Source organism: Pan troglodytes, chromosome 12 (genome assembly GCF_028858775.2).
Source record: "Pan troglodytes isolate AG18354 chromosome 12, NHGRI_mPanTro3-v2.0_pri, whole genome shotgun sequence".
In the NCBI taxonomy this organism is placed as follows: domain Eukaryota; kingdom Metazoa; phylum Chordata; class Mammalia; order Primates; family Hominidae; genus Pan; species Pan troglodytes.
In genome coordinates, this window is record NC_072410.2 from 94,814,259 (window position 1) to 94,828,201 (window position 13,943).

General features: G+C 37.1%; 1 protein-coding gene across 13 annotated transcripts in view; it reads right to left on the bottom strand.

Moving 5' to 3' along the window:
* The window catches only part of BABAM2 (BRISC and BRCA1 A complex member 2), a 455,408-nt gene that overhangs the window by 296,346 nt on the left and 145,119 nt on the right, over positions 1 to 13,943 (bottom strand). The window lies entirely within an intron of this gene.

A 13,943-nucleotide genomic window follows, 5' to 3' on the forward strand; every position in this document is an offset into this window, starting at 1 on the left:
TTTCCTAACATTAGGCAAGAAAAGAAGGTTGGAAAAGTAGGGGAGGATCAGAAAGAGTTCTTAAATTATTAGTTACTAAAAAGCACAATTTGAATTTTTAAAATCTGCATTTTAAATGTACAATAAAATTATAATTTAGCAGTATTGCCTTTTTGTTTCTTAGAAGTATGAAAAGAATATATGAATGTAGGATTATTATTTTTTTAATCCCAAACAATAAAGACAGACCTACCCCTTTGATTCATTTGTTTTTATTAAAGCATTCAGACCACATCACTAATATTTATAAACCACAAGGCTGATGGCATACACCACCATCCTTTCTGTAGTATGTCTGGAAGTACATGCAAAGGTCAAACTTCTACCTAGCAGTGGGTACTCAAAATAAGTTTCTCATCTCCTGAAAGTCCACTATATCATTATCATTAACTGATGTTTTTTCATAACTCCCTCCATGAACTAATCTCTATAGGAAAGAGGTACAGAGGTTTGGCGATTTAAAACATTTAACTAAGCTATAAATAATAGCTTCTATTTGCTAAAACAGAAAACTCATTTAAAAGAAAAACGTCTGCCTCTCAATTTTTATGACAGGAAAGCCTAGGGAATCACTTTTTTTTTTTCTAACTTTGTCATAGTCTAGAGGAGGAGTTTTCCAACTAGATCATGCAGAGATCTAGAGGTGCTAGAGAACCTCTGCAAAGGTAACAAAGATGCGTCCTGACCTGGTGGAATCCTCGGTCTTCCATTCTGTCTCACTGCAAGTGTGCAGCTCAGCCTGGTATTTTGACATGGTGTGTTTTACTTAGACATATTTGAAAAAAGAACTCCAGAAATGATCCAGAACTACTCAGAGTGGATGTCTATCCTTTTAATATTGTAACTACCAAAGAGTTCCCGCTCTTTAAAAAATGAGCAGCACAAACTCCCCTAAACACATCTTAAAACATAGCAAGCGTTTACAAATATTTGTATGAGTGGGTGGATGAATGCACCTAGGCACACATGCATAGCACTTTAGACAGTTTCACCACAGCCTCCACTCCATTCTACAAACACCCTAGCAAGTGGCTTCAAGGTTCTGGCCCTTGCCCGGGCATGGTGGCTCATGCCTGTAATCCCAGCACTTCGGGAGGCCAACACAGGCAGATCACCCACGGTCAGGACATCGAGACCAGCCTGGCCAACATGGTAAAACCCCATCTCCACTAAAGAATACAAAAATTAGCCGGGCGTGGTGGCACGTGCCTGTAGTCCCAGCTACTTGGGAGGCTGAGGCAGGAGAATCACTTGAACCTGGGAGGCAGAGTTTGCAGTGAGCCAATATTGCACCATTGCACTCCAGCCTCAGCAACAAGAGCGAAACTCCGTCTCAAAAAACAAAAAAGGTTATGGCCCTAATTTTAAAACTCTGATCTAAACCTTAAAAATACAGACAGAAATATAAACCTTGAGCTCTGAAGATAATAATAATAACTAATATCTGCCTAAATGTTGTTTGTTTTACCGCTCACAGCATCTTTTAACTTACACCAATCTCTGGCTAAGGACAGAGCATTTCTTCATTACCATAAGCCTAACCCTGTGACAGACAAGGCGGAAATGAGAATTGAACGGACAGAATCAAAGCTGAGGCAAGCCAGAGAGAGTGATAGAAGCCACTGTGCCACCAGGAATGCCAATGGTGAGAAAAAGGATGGATGCTCAGAGCTGAGTAGCTATTCTCAGTATTGAACGCCATTATGTGCAGGCTACTCACAACTCAACACTTGGGAGAATACTTAAGAGCCACTAAGGATCTACAAATAGCTCATCATGGTGGGTGGGAGAAGGTTTGTGAGATCCTATTATAATTCTTGCCTTCTGTTACAGTCCAAGATTACCAAAAGGTGTGGTTTTGGTATTATGCTGAGCTCCTAGATGACTCTAAAACTAACATACTCTGGTAAGTGTGGTTCTTTGGATCAAGACACAGCTAAACCTAAAAAGGTCTGTTTTTAAGTACAAGGGGTCATACTTTGAAAGGGGTAAGTGTAGAGGCAACAATAACAGCATAGAGTTAAATGGGAGCTTATAAAAGGGACACCTAGCCCAGTGAGAATCTGGGAGTGTAGAAGGAAAGACAGAAAGTCTTCCCTTAGCACTGTGTACAGTGCCACAGAAGAAGGACCACTCATAAAAGAATACATGCTCCAGGCCAGGCACATTGGCTCATGCCTGTAATACCAGCACTTTGCAAGGCCAAGGCAGGTGGATCACAAGGTCAGGAGTTCAAGACCAGCCTGGCCAATATGGTGAAACCCCGTCTCTACTAAAAATACAAAAATTAGCCAGGCGTGGTGGCATGTGCCTGTAATCCCAGCTACTGGGGCGGCTGAGGCATGAGAATCCCTTGAACCAGGAGGCGGAGGTTGCAATGAGCCAAGATCACACCACTGCACTCCAGCCTGGGCGACAGAGCAAGACTCCATCTAAAAAAAAAAAAAAAAAAAAATGCTCCCAACAACTGTCCACATTCTCTTTCTCCTATATAATTAATTTTTCCCTTCTTTACTCAATCACTTTCATCAGCATATAAACATCTTTTTTTTTTTTTTTTTTGAGACGGAGTCTCACTCTGTCCCCCAGGCTGGAGTGCAGTGGCGCGATCTCAGATCACTGCAAGCTCCACCTCCTGGGTTCACGCCATTCTCCTGCCTCAGCCTCCCGAGTAGCTGGGACTACAGGCACCCGCCACCACGCCCGGCTAATTTTTTGTATTTTCAGTAGAGACGGGGTTTCACCATGTTAGCCAGGATGGTCTTGATCTCCTGACCTCGTGATCGGCCCGTCTCGGCCTCCCAAAGTGCCGGTATTACAGGCATGAGCCACCACGCCCGGCTAATTTTTTGTATTTTCAGTAGAGACGGGGTTTCACATTGTTAGCCAGGATGGTCTTGATCTCCTGACCTCGTGATCGGCCCGTCTCGGCCTTATAAACATCATTTTTTAAATGTTTCCATTCACTTCATATCCTTCTTCAGCTCCCATTTCATTTCTCTGTTTTACTTTAAAAAATAATCACCTGTAAAAAGTTAATCTATATTTGAGGTCTACATTTCCTCTTTTATTATTTTCTCTTAAGCCCTCATCAGTCAGCCTTTCCCTACCACCACTCCACCAAAACAGTTCCTCAAGGTCACCAATGACCTCCCCATTGCCAAATTCAATGATCATTTCTCGGTCTTTATCTTAGTGTTCTACCAGCAGCATTTGACACAGCTGATCACTCCTTTCCTGGAACATTCTTTACTTGGTTTCCAGAATCCCAGTTTCTCTACTTCACTGGCTCTCCCTCTGGTCTCCTCAATCCTTGAACATTGGAGATTGGGGTATGCCTGGGCTTAACTCTAAGACCCTTTTCTTTATTTACATGCCCAGATGATCTCATTCAGGCTCATGACTTTAAATAATGTATATGCTGATGACTCCCAACTTGTGTATCTTCATCCCAGACCTTTTTTTAAATTCAAATTTCATTTATCCAACTCCTATAAACAAAACTAAATTCCTGATTTTGTGCTCTTCTCTTGATATTTATTCCTCATTTCAGAAAATGGCAATTCCATTCTTTCAGTCATACAGGCCAAAAACCTAGAATCATTTTTTACTTCTATCTTTCCCTTTCACCTCACATTCAAAGTGGCGGCAAAATCTTGTTAACTCTCCCTTCAAAATATATCCTGAGTCTCCCTTCAAAATATTGACTTTTGGACTCTCCCTTCAAAATATATCCTGAGTCCAACCACTTTTCACCACCTCTCTAACCACCTGATCTGAACCACCTTTATCTCTACGCCTGGACAACTGTAATTGCCCCTAACTCTGTCAGCCCTTGTTTACCTGCAGTTTATTCTCATGACAATAGGCAGAGTGATTCTTTCAACATGTCACTTGGATTCTAATCCTCGTTTGCTCAAAACTACCAAATGGTCAGGATTTAGCTCCTTTACAGAGTAATTTGACAAGTTAACAATTGAGCAAAGATGGAAAGAGGGTAAGAAACAAACCATGTGGAACTGAAGGAAAAACACCCCAGAGAACAAGTATAAAAAGGGTTGATGCAGGCGTGTGCCTGTGTTCAGGGGATGGCAAAAAGGTCGGGGTTACAGGAGCAAATAAGCACTAACACGGATCAAAGTCACCCAGAAACTCTCTCCTCCATGGTATGAGCAATTTCTAAACCCCTGGAGGATGTGCAACAATCATTCATAAAATTAGTGAATAAGAAAATGGCTACTACATCTATGTGGAACAACTGTGAAGTTATTCCTGGGGATGTTGAGGCAAGCTTTTAAAAAGTACCATGGGATTCAAAGAGTTTGGGGAAGGGAATTGGAGGGATGATGATAAACCAAACTCAAGTCATTTTTTCATTTTCAGTTTATAAAGCAAACCACCTACCAATAAATAAATAACCATTTCTGCCTACTAGTGTAAAATGTCAACCTGTAACCTGTAAATTAAAATGCAATTTGAAAACTTTTAAACTCAGAGGTGTGTATATATATATATGCCTGTTTTTTACATATACATACATAAATAAACAACAACAAAAGTGAAATGTAGGATTTTAAAAGTTAAAATAACTCTTGTACATATAAGGTAATAGGAAAGATAATTACATATTTAGCACTTGGACTCATTTGAACTGCTAGTTATTTTAGTCCATGCACTGCATTTTAGCTCTTTTGCCCTATTTTAGTTTGTACAATATATTTTTATTCTACCAGCTATTTTAGACCCACATTCTTTTAAAAACTCTTAGATGATCCCTACTTTATTCCTTCTCAAAATGTTGATCCTAGAATTAATACAAATTTGTGTTTATTGGCAACAGGCTGATTTACACAACTAATGTCATACTGAAAGAAATGTTGGTCCCAGGACTAATATAAATTTTTGTTTATCAGCAACAGGCTGATTTACACAACTAAATTCATAATAAAAGAAACAATACTATGAAGGGAATTTGGGAAACCATAAAAAGCACTTTATGATTGCCAACTTTCAAGCCTATCATACATTCCTTATTTTGCCATTGGAAGAACAAAGAAAACTCAGCACTTGTTTCTGACAGCACTGGAAATGTTGAACACTAAGACTCAAGAATTCAGTTCTTCATTCTGGCACTGATTTTCCTTATGACCTATAAGCTAATCATCTTCTGTGAAACTGAGTACATGATAATTTTAAAACAATCTTAATGTAAAATTAAGTTATAAACTGTAAATGAAGAGCAAAACAAGTGAAAAATCCTTGTTCTACCTCAGATAATGACTTTTCATGTGGTTTTATATTTGAATTTCCAACAGCTATTCAAGCAATTTATGGTCACTCAGTTGTAATGTCAAAGATTGCTTTCACAGCAATCTTTCCTGTAAGCTGAAAATGAGACATTTAGATGCCGCCAAGTGAACAGAATAATTTGATTTTTTTTTTTTGTCAGTCCTTGGTCAAAATCTTCTCTTGGATAGATGCAGAAAATTATCTAACCTATGACTGTTAAAATGTCAGCCTTTCTGCCAACTGTCTTAATGGCAATTTCCCCAGCATTAGCAATAATATGTGCATCTTTCCTTTTTTCAAGTTATAGTACGTTGGCAAGCAACTTAAACTAACAAGACTCTGAGTTTTGGCAATTTATTAAGTCTAAGCTCTGCTTTTGGTAATCACAGCTGTGACAGTTTTCTTCTCCTTTTAGAAGTGACAGGTAGACATTTTGTGCAGAATGGAGTCCAAGTTCAGGTTGTTCTGTAAGGGAAAATTTTACTTCCTTTCTTAGAGGCACTTCCCTTGTCAACAAACAAGCTTTTATCTGAAATTGACTGCTCTTACCACTTAAACAGCTAAAAGCTAAGAAACACTCAAGTGATTATAATTTTAGCTGGGTGACAAACTGGTAAGGCTGATTCTTCAAATGGACTCTGAAAACCAGTGAGCCTAAATCTGGAGATTGTTTCTTAGCACACACATAGATATACACTAAACGTGAAAAGGAAAGTCAAAGTTAGTCTAACTAGAATTTTATAATTTACAAAATGTTTTCTAAGATATGTCATTTAATTATCCCAAAACCCTGCTTGGTAGATACAATTCATTTATACTTAGAAATGAAAAAACTGAGGCCTAGAACAGTCAAGAAACTTGCCTACAGTTATTGAGAGAGTAACAAAGAGTCACAGAGCTCAACCTCAAGACTCAAGGTGTGTTCATCCATTCACGAGTATATATTAAGGGCCTAAAATGTGTCAGGCACTCCGCTAGGCATCTAGTGAGTAAAAGAGACAGGACCACTGCCCTTATGGAGCTTATAGTGTAGTAGGTGAGTCAGATATTAATCAAAATAATCACTCCTATCAATTATAACCTGTGTGGAGAAATGGGAACACTTAAACACTGTTAGTGGGAATGTAAGTTAGTTCAGGCAGGTGGAAAGCAGTTTGAAGATTTCTCATAGAACTAAAAATAGAACTACCATTTGATCCAGCAATTCTACTACTGGGTACATACCCAAAGGAAAATAAATCGCTCTACCAAAAGGACACCTCCACTTATATGTTTATTATAGCACTGTTCACAATAACAAAGACATGGAAACTACCTAGGTGCCCATCAATGGTGAACTGGATTTTTAAAATGTGGTACATATACACCATAGAATACAACACAGAAATTAAAAAAGAACAAAATCATGTCCTCTGCAGCAACATGGATATAGCTGGAGGTCATTATCCTAAGGAAATTAATGCAGAAACAGAAAACCATATACCACATGTTCTCACTTATAAGTGGGAGCTAAACACTGAGTACACACACACATAACGATGGGAACAACAGACACTGGGGACTCCAAAAGGAGGGAGGAAAGAAAGGGGACAAGAGTTGAAAAACTTCCTATTGAGTACTATGTTCACTATTTGGGTGGCAGGATCAATAGAAACCAAAACCTTAACATCACACAACATAACCCTGTACATGTACCCCCTGAATGTAAAATACAAAATAAATAAAATAAATTATAACCTGTGATAAATGCTATCAACGGGCACAGTGCTCTGAGAGCAAATTCCAGGAGGAAATGAACCCATCTAGGGTTGGGGGCTCATTACTTGGAGGGAATTTTTTTTTAAGATAAGTCAAAAGACCACATGGAAAAATAAATAACACCAGGCAGGAAAAGTCTAAAGAAGAAAAGCAGTGAGAGGGAACTGTACATAAAGCATAATTTTTCTCTGGTTACTTAAGATTTTCTCTTTATGTCTGGTTATCAGTATTTTTACTATAATGTTTTGTTTTAGTTTTTCCTTGCATTTATCCCAGATGGGGTTTGTTGAGCTTCTTGAATCTGTAAATTTCTGTCTTTCACCATATTTGGAAATGTGTTATTTTGTCAAATACTTTCCTGCCTTCTCCCTTTCTCTTCCCCTTCTAGGACTCCCGTTTCTTATATATTAAACATTTTGATACTATCCCATAATATCAAGGCTCTGCTTTCCCTTCTTCCAAGTATCAATGTCCATCCAGTATCTGCCTGCTTTGATCACTCTCTAGTGTTTTCAGGCAAATGGCTCTATATTTCGCTCGGAGCTCTGAGCTGTTGTGAAGAGTTAGGTCAACAGGAGCTACTTGGCCATGACAAAAAGTGCAACTTGACAGAAATCTACAAATATTTTAATATACTGTTGACAATACTGTGGAGAAACAACCACTTTCATATATTGCTGCTGGTTTAATAAACCTGTATAAACTTTATGGAAGTTACTTTGACAATAAAATTATGAACACATAATCTTTGATCCAGTAATTCCACTTCTAATTATCTTACAGACATACCTGAACACATGCAAAGTGACATATATACAAGATTATTACAGTATTGTTTGTAATAGCGAAAGATTAGAAGCAAACAATATCCAATAATAGAGTTCAGATGTAATAATAATTCAATTGTACAATGTAATAATATACAATTGTAAAAAAAGAATGAGGGAGTTCTATATATGTTTATACAGAAAAAAATCTCTGAGCTATATTGAGTTAAAAGGAAGATCCAAAACAGTGCATAATATACGTTACCATTTGCATAAAAAGGGGGAATATATATTAGTATTTGCTTATATATGTACAAACTAACTCTGAAAATCTATACTAGAAAAAATTTATATTAGTGCTTACCTGGACAGGAGGAAAGTGGTATGATTTGGGTGGACAAAGGACAAAGATGGGAGGGAGACTTTTCACTATATTACTTTACATAGACTTTGATTTTTGAACAATATGAATACCTTATCCATTCGAAAAAATTTTAAGGAATTTAAAAAAAAACTAAAAGCGTATATAATAAAATGTCCACAATTCATGCATTATTCATTCATTCATTCATTGAACAAATATTTACTGAGCACATACTGTGCCAAGTACTAGGCTAGATAATGGAGAACTTAAGACAAAACAGTCTATGTGTCCTCAAGGAACTTAAAGTCTATTTTGACTAGACTGGCAATTAAACAAAATAGTACGACGTGGTAAGTGTTTTGACAGAGATATTCACAGGACGCTTTGGAAGTAATTTAATCGGGACACTCAGTTTCCAGTGACAGAACTCCAATTCAAACTAATTTGAACAAACAAAAGAGAATTTATTGAAAGGATATGAGGGATCTCATGAAACCTAAGGATAAAAACATAGCATGGCCTCAGTTCCAAGGATTCTAATACCCACAGAATTTTCTCTTAGTCTCTTGTCTCTGCTGTCTCTGTACTTCATTTTCCTTTCTATTTGCCAGCTTCTGATTCTTTTGACCAGATGTTATTAGAAAAAAGTTTCCAGATTTACATGTTACAGACCAATTACTCATACAGAGACCAATCTCACTCCCTCAGTACTAACTCCAAATTCCCAGGGAAGAATTCTGTTTGGCTTAGGTTAAGCCTCCCTGATCTAATCAACACATTTCCACAGTTCTTTGAAGTAAATAAGTTAATGGTACCATGAATTCTTGAAAATAATTGAAAAACTAGGAAACTCTTTTCTGAGGAAGGAAACAGATTGCATCATTTGTACATTTCCGAAAACAATTTTTTAAACACCTTAAGAGTTTTCGTACAGAATACTTGAAATGTAGGATTCTTTTTGTCTTTTGCCTTTTAGTACATGAAAAAAAGGCATTAAAACCCGCCTCAGCTGGTCCTTGGACAACACTTGTCCATTTCCTTCATGGCGATAACACTGTGCAAGGAGTGCACCCTACATCTAAATGGCCACCAAAGAGATGGGGCAATGCACCCATCAGTTCAGAACAAATGAGTGGCCTCACAAAGATAAGTAAGGGGGCGCAATTAGAGTCCTTCCTCACATGCTGTTCTGAAAAGTATAGGCAAAGGAAATGGAAAGGATTTCCTTTGTGTTTCGTATGCTTCCTGAAAATAAGATCTTTTCCACTTGATGCATCCTGCTGCTGAAAGTAACTTGAATTTCCTACTGATACCTCTACTATTTAAAAAACAATAACAGAGTTCCTTTGGAATATCAGTATGATTTTAAAAGTTATAATCTACACCTTTAATATTTTGAGGTATAAAGTAATTTAGGTATCCACACACTACTTTTTATTAATAAGGTTAAAAACCAGAAATATAAGCTATTGTAAGCAAGATCTTAAGTATTTCCATTGACATGCAAGTCAAAATTCAGTACAACAAATTCCATTACAAAGACAATTAAAAAGGGAGACACTGTCATGGTTCATTTATTTTACATAATGTCCAACTCCCAACAGTTCCGTGTGGTTAAAAACAAAACTAAACAAATATGGTCAATTCCTTGGAGTATACTGTAGCATATCTGACCGCCACACTACACCCTTTTCAAAGGAGCCACCACATGTTAATCCCCATGTCAAATGCCATCAGGACATAACTCCCAAGCAGCAAAAATTAAAAGGAGATTATAGGTGAAGGTCCCTGCATGCCCTGCTATATATGGCTGACTGGCATGACCAGAGCACCTACTACATCCTCATGCCAGTAGGGGAAAGGCCATCCACTTCCAGGCTCCCCAGATATTTTTATCTTTCTCTTAGCAACTCTTGCCCTCCTCTCCTATCACGCTAGACCAGTGCTGTCTGAAAGAAAAATAATGCAAAGTACAAATGTGAGCCATATATATAATTTAAGATTATTTAACATTTTCTAATAGTCACAATTTAAAAGGCAAAAAAAGACAGGTGAAAAGCTAATAATACATCCCAATATATCTAAAATATTAGCATTTCCACATGCAATCAACATAAAAATCATTAATGAGTTTTTTTGTACTAATTCTTCAAACTCTGGTGTGTATTTCCCATGTGCACACATCTCAGTTCAGACTAGCCACGTTTCAAATGCTCGATAGTCACATGTTTGACTAGAAGCTCCTGTATTGGACAGCATAGTTCTAGACATTTTCCCATTAACGTTAATCCCGACATTAAGGTAAACACTCCCTGCCACAAATACCTAAAGACCTACGTAAGCTACCAAATACCATAAACCTGAAAGATTCCTCACAAGCAGATTGATAAATGTCAGCGGGTTAATGGGAATGACCATGAGACAGCCTCTTTTAGCCAATATCTTTTTTCTTTTTCCTCCAAAAATTGTCTAAACCTATTGCCTTTCCTTCCTCTTCTCCACCTCTCTGCCTAATTCTCTGAAATCTGTTTTCCCATCCTCAGAAGTCCATCAGAACTGCTCCTGGTAAGATAAGCAACACTCTCTTTTTCTAATTTTCACTTTTACCTTGCTCTCTACACTTCATCTGCATCTTGGAGGTCACAGCCTCTATTGGTCACATATGGTAACTTTATGATTAACAGCATTTTGAGAGATCCTACAGGAACAATCATTGAAGCGGCACTTATTGAGCACCTGTTATAACTTACAACAAGGATATACCAAAAAAAGCTAATAGTAATAATAACACTTTGTATTACTTGACTCCATATTTACTTAACTCTGTTTCCCACACAAGATCTAATTTAATCTTTGTGTCAAGGTCCAGGCAACAATGTAGTTATCTCCAGGAAAGTGACACATGGAAAAACCTATAGTCACACAAAAAGAACGGGTGGCAGAATGAAAACCCAAAGCTCCTGCCCCCTAGATCACTCTCCCTCTCCAACACATCTTCAAATGGCCTCTGTGTAGAGGAGCTCACACTCAAACATTGCTCAGATACTTTCCCTTTGCACATGATATTGCAGCACGATGACATGAGGGAAGCTTAAGACATTAACTCAAGTGAGGAGATACCATAAAATGGCTCCTTTCTTTTCTCCACAATATTTTTAATGTTGCCAGAGCTTAATGGATAAGCCAAAGATTTTTAAAACCTTACTAGGATTTGGGTCAGATACAAGCAAAAAAGGTAATTGTCTCACATCCCCATTATAAAAGCATAAATCATTATTAAGGAAAAAATATGTTGCTTAAAAAACTGTTTTCTCTCACAGATCACCCATTGATGATTTTTATATGTAAACTATATGGTTTTGGAATACCTCAAAACTTACATTTCATATCTCAAAAAAAAAACACTTTAATCAAAATGTTAGGTATGATAAGCCAACTTTAAGTTCTGGAAATCAAAACAAATCAAAATAAAATTCACAAATTTGCTTATTGTGCTTTGTTGCAATTAATAAACACTGTGTTTGAATATCTGTCCTCTCCAAAACTCATGCTGAAATTTAACCCCCAATGTGGCAGTATTAAGAGGTGGGGCCTTTCATGGGTTACTGGGTTAGTGGATTCATGGGTTATCATAAGAGGGGACCTGGCGGCTTTACAAGAAGAGAGAGATTGACCTAAGCGAGCATGCTAGCATGCTTAGCCCTCTCACCATGTGATGCCTTGCACCATCTCAGGACTCTGCACAGAGTCCCCAATATCAAGAAGGCTCTTATCAGATGCAGCCTCTCAACCTAGGACTTCTCAACTTCTATAACTGTAAGGAATAAATTCCTTTTCTTTATAAGTTATTAGTTTCGGGTATTCTGTTGTAAGCAACAGAAAATGGACTAAGACACACTGGTTCTTCTGATACACACATCCATGACAAAAATGTTAACAAGGCAATATAAAATAGAGATAATAATAAATAATAATAATAGTGGCAATATAAAATGAAACCTTAGGATTTACCCATTGAGAAAATGTATGATGTATCTTTTTTTGATATATCAAAACAGGATATATACTTTCAATAGCAGTTCTTACATTATGGGAATTCGTCACTTTAAAATTATGATCTTAAAAATAGCTCTGCTCAAACGGGTAGCAGTAGAGATCTTTGTGGTAATGGAATATCTGCATCTTGATTTCAATAGTGATTACAGGAAATTACGTGTGTGATGAAATGGCACAGAACTATACACATACATTGTACCAATGTCAATTTCCTGGTTTCTGTATTTTTTTATAGTTACAGAAAATCGAACCACTGGGGGAAACTGAGTGAAGGATACTCAGGATCTCTACTTTGCAACTTCCTATAAATCTATAATTATTTCAAAATGAAAATGTTTACAAAATATAAAATAAATACACTTTTAAAAAATGACTCCGAGCATGCAGGCAGAAAAGTCTTCTTCATTGTTAACATTAAGCTTGCATCCCAATATGCATCTGTTTTCACCTGTTTAGAGAAACAGGGGTTTCCTAAACATTATAGTTTTATAATTATTATTACTATTTCTTAAACATTATAAAACCAGCATAGACAAGGACTACAATGTCTAAAAATCATTAAAAGAGATGAGCAAAGCAATAAGGAGAAACAATTTGATAAAAATACAATGGTAAAGAATTAGACAATAAAGAATGGGTTTTTTTGGTTAATGTTTACTTTCAAATGTGTGCTTGCTAAAACTTCTAAATGGAGGTTCAGGGGGCAGGGAGAAGAGTGTCTGCATAGGGTGGGGAGAATAGTGTATTTCAAATTCGCAGACTTGTCGGAAGACTGATAGTAAATCAGAGCCCTTTTCCTCTTCTACATGGTAACATTTTCCTCATGCCAGCTGACAGTAAAAGGAAGAAGCATATCAGGTTTTTCAAAGCCTCATACTTTTAGAGCAGAAATGTTTTTAAGAATATAAATGTATGTGGCAGAAAGAAAAATTCAGTGATGACAACAGTAAAGACCATCCTCTCTAACAGATACAGAACTGCATAATGCAAAGGGATTAAATAATCATTCCTAGTCTTAGATTCTTTATAGCAAGCATTTATCAGATGGACTACTTGGACCAGAAAAAACTAAAATACTTGAATTTCCATTCAGATCAGGAAGAACCTATTGATTCTTATAATGTTTCATTTAGAGAATATACTATTTTCATGTTTTAATTAAAAAATATCCATTTATTTCATACAAAAATGTCCTCATGCTGCAAAATGCCACTAAGACATAATAGATGTGTTTTACTGATCAGTAAGCCAGTTGAATATATGCTTACAATTTTATTCCCCATATATGTCATGTCCCTAAGTTTTCCCCAGTCATACAACCCACTGACCATCTCTCTTGAGAGAGCCATCTACGTCCACCTTCCTTCAGGGTCTAGCTCAGTTGGCCAGTAAAGGCTTTCCTTGGTTACTCCCTTCCTCAGTGATTGTCTCTTCTGCTGAATGCTCACACAGCCTGTATATTCCATTTGAGATGTAATCTATCCAGTATTGTTCAAATTCCTCTTTTACAGATATTGATTAAACCTTCCAAATTGGAGTTTAACAGTCTCAGGAGCCAAAGCCATATCTGATCTACTTTATTTTTTTTTAACCCAAAACCTAGCATAGTAGACTTTCCATAAATCTATTAGTCCCATACTGGCTGAGCCCTACTAAAGTGCATCTTGTTA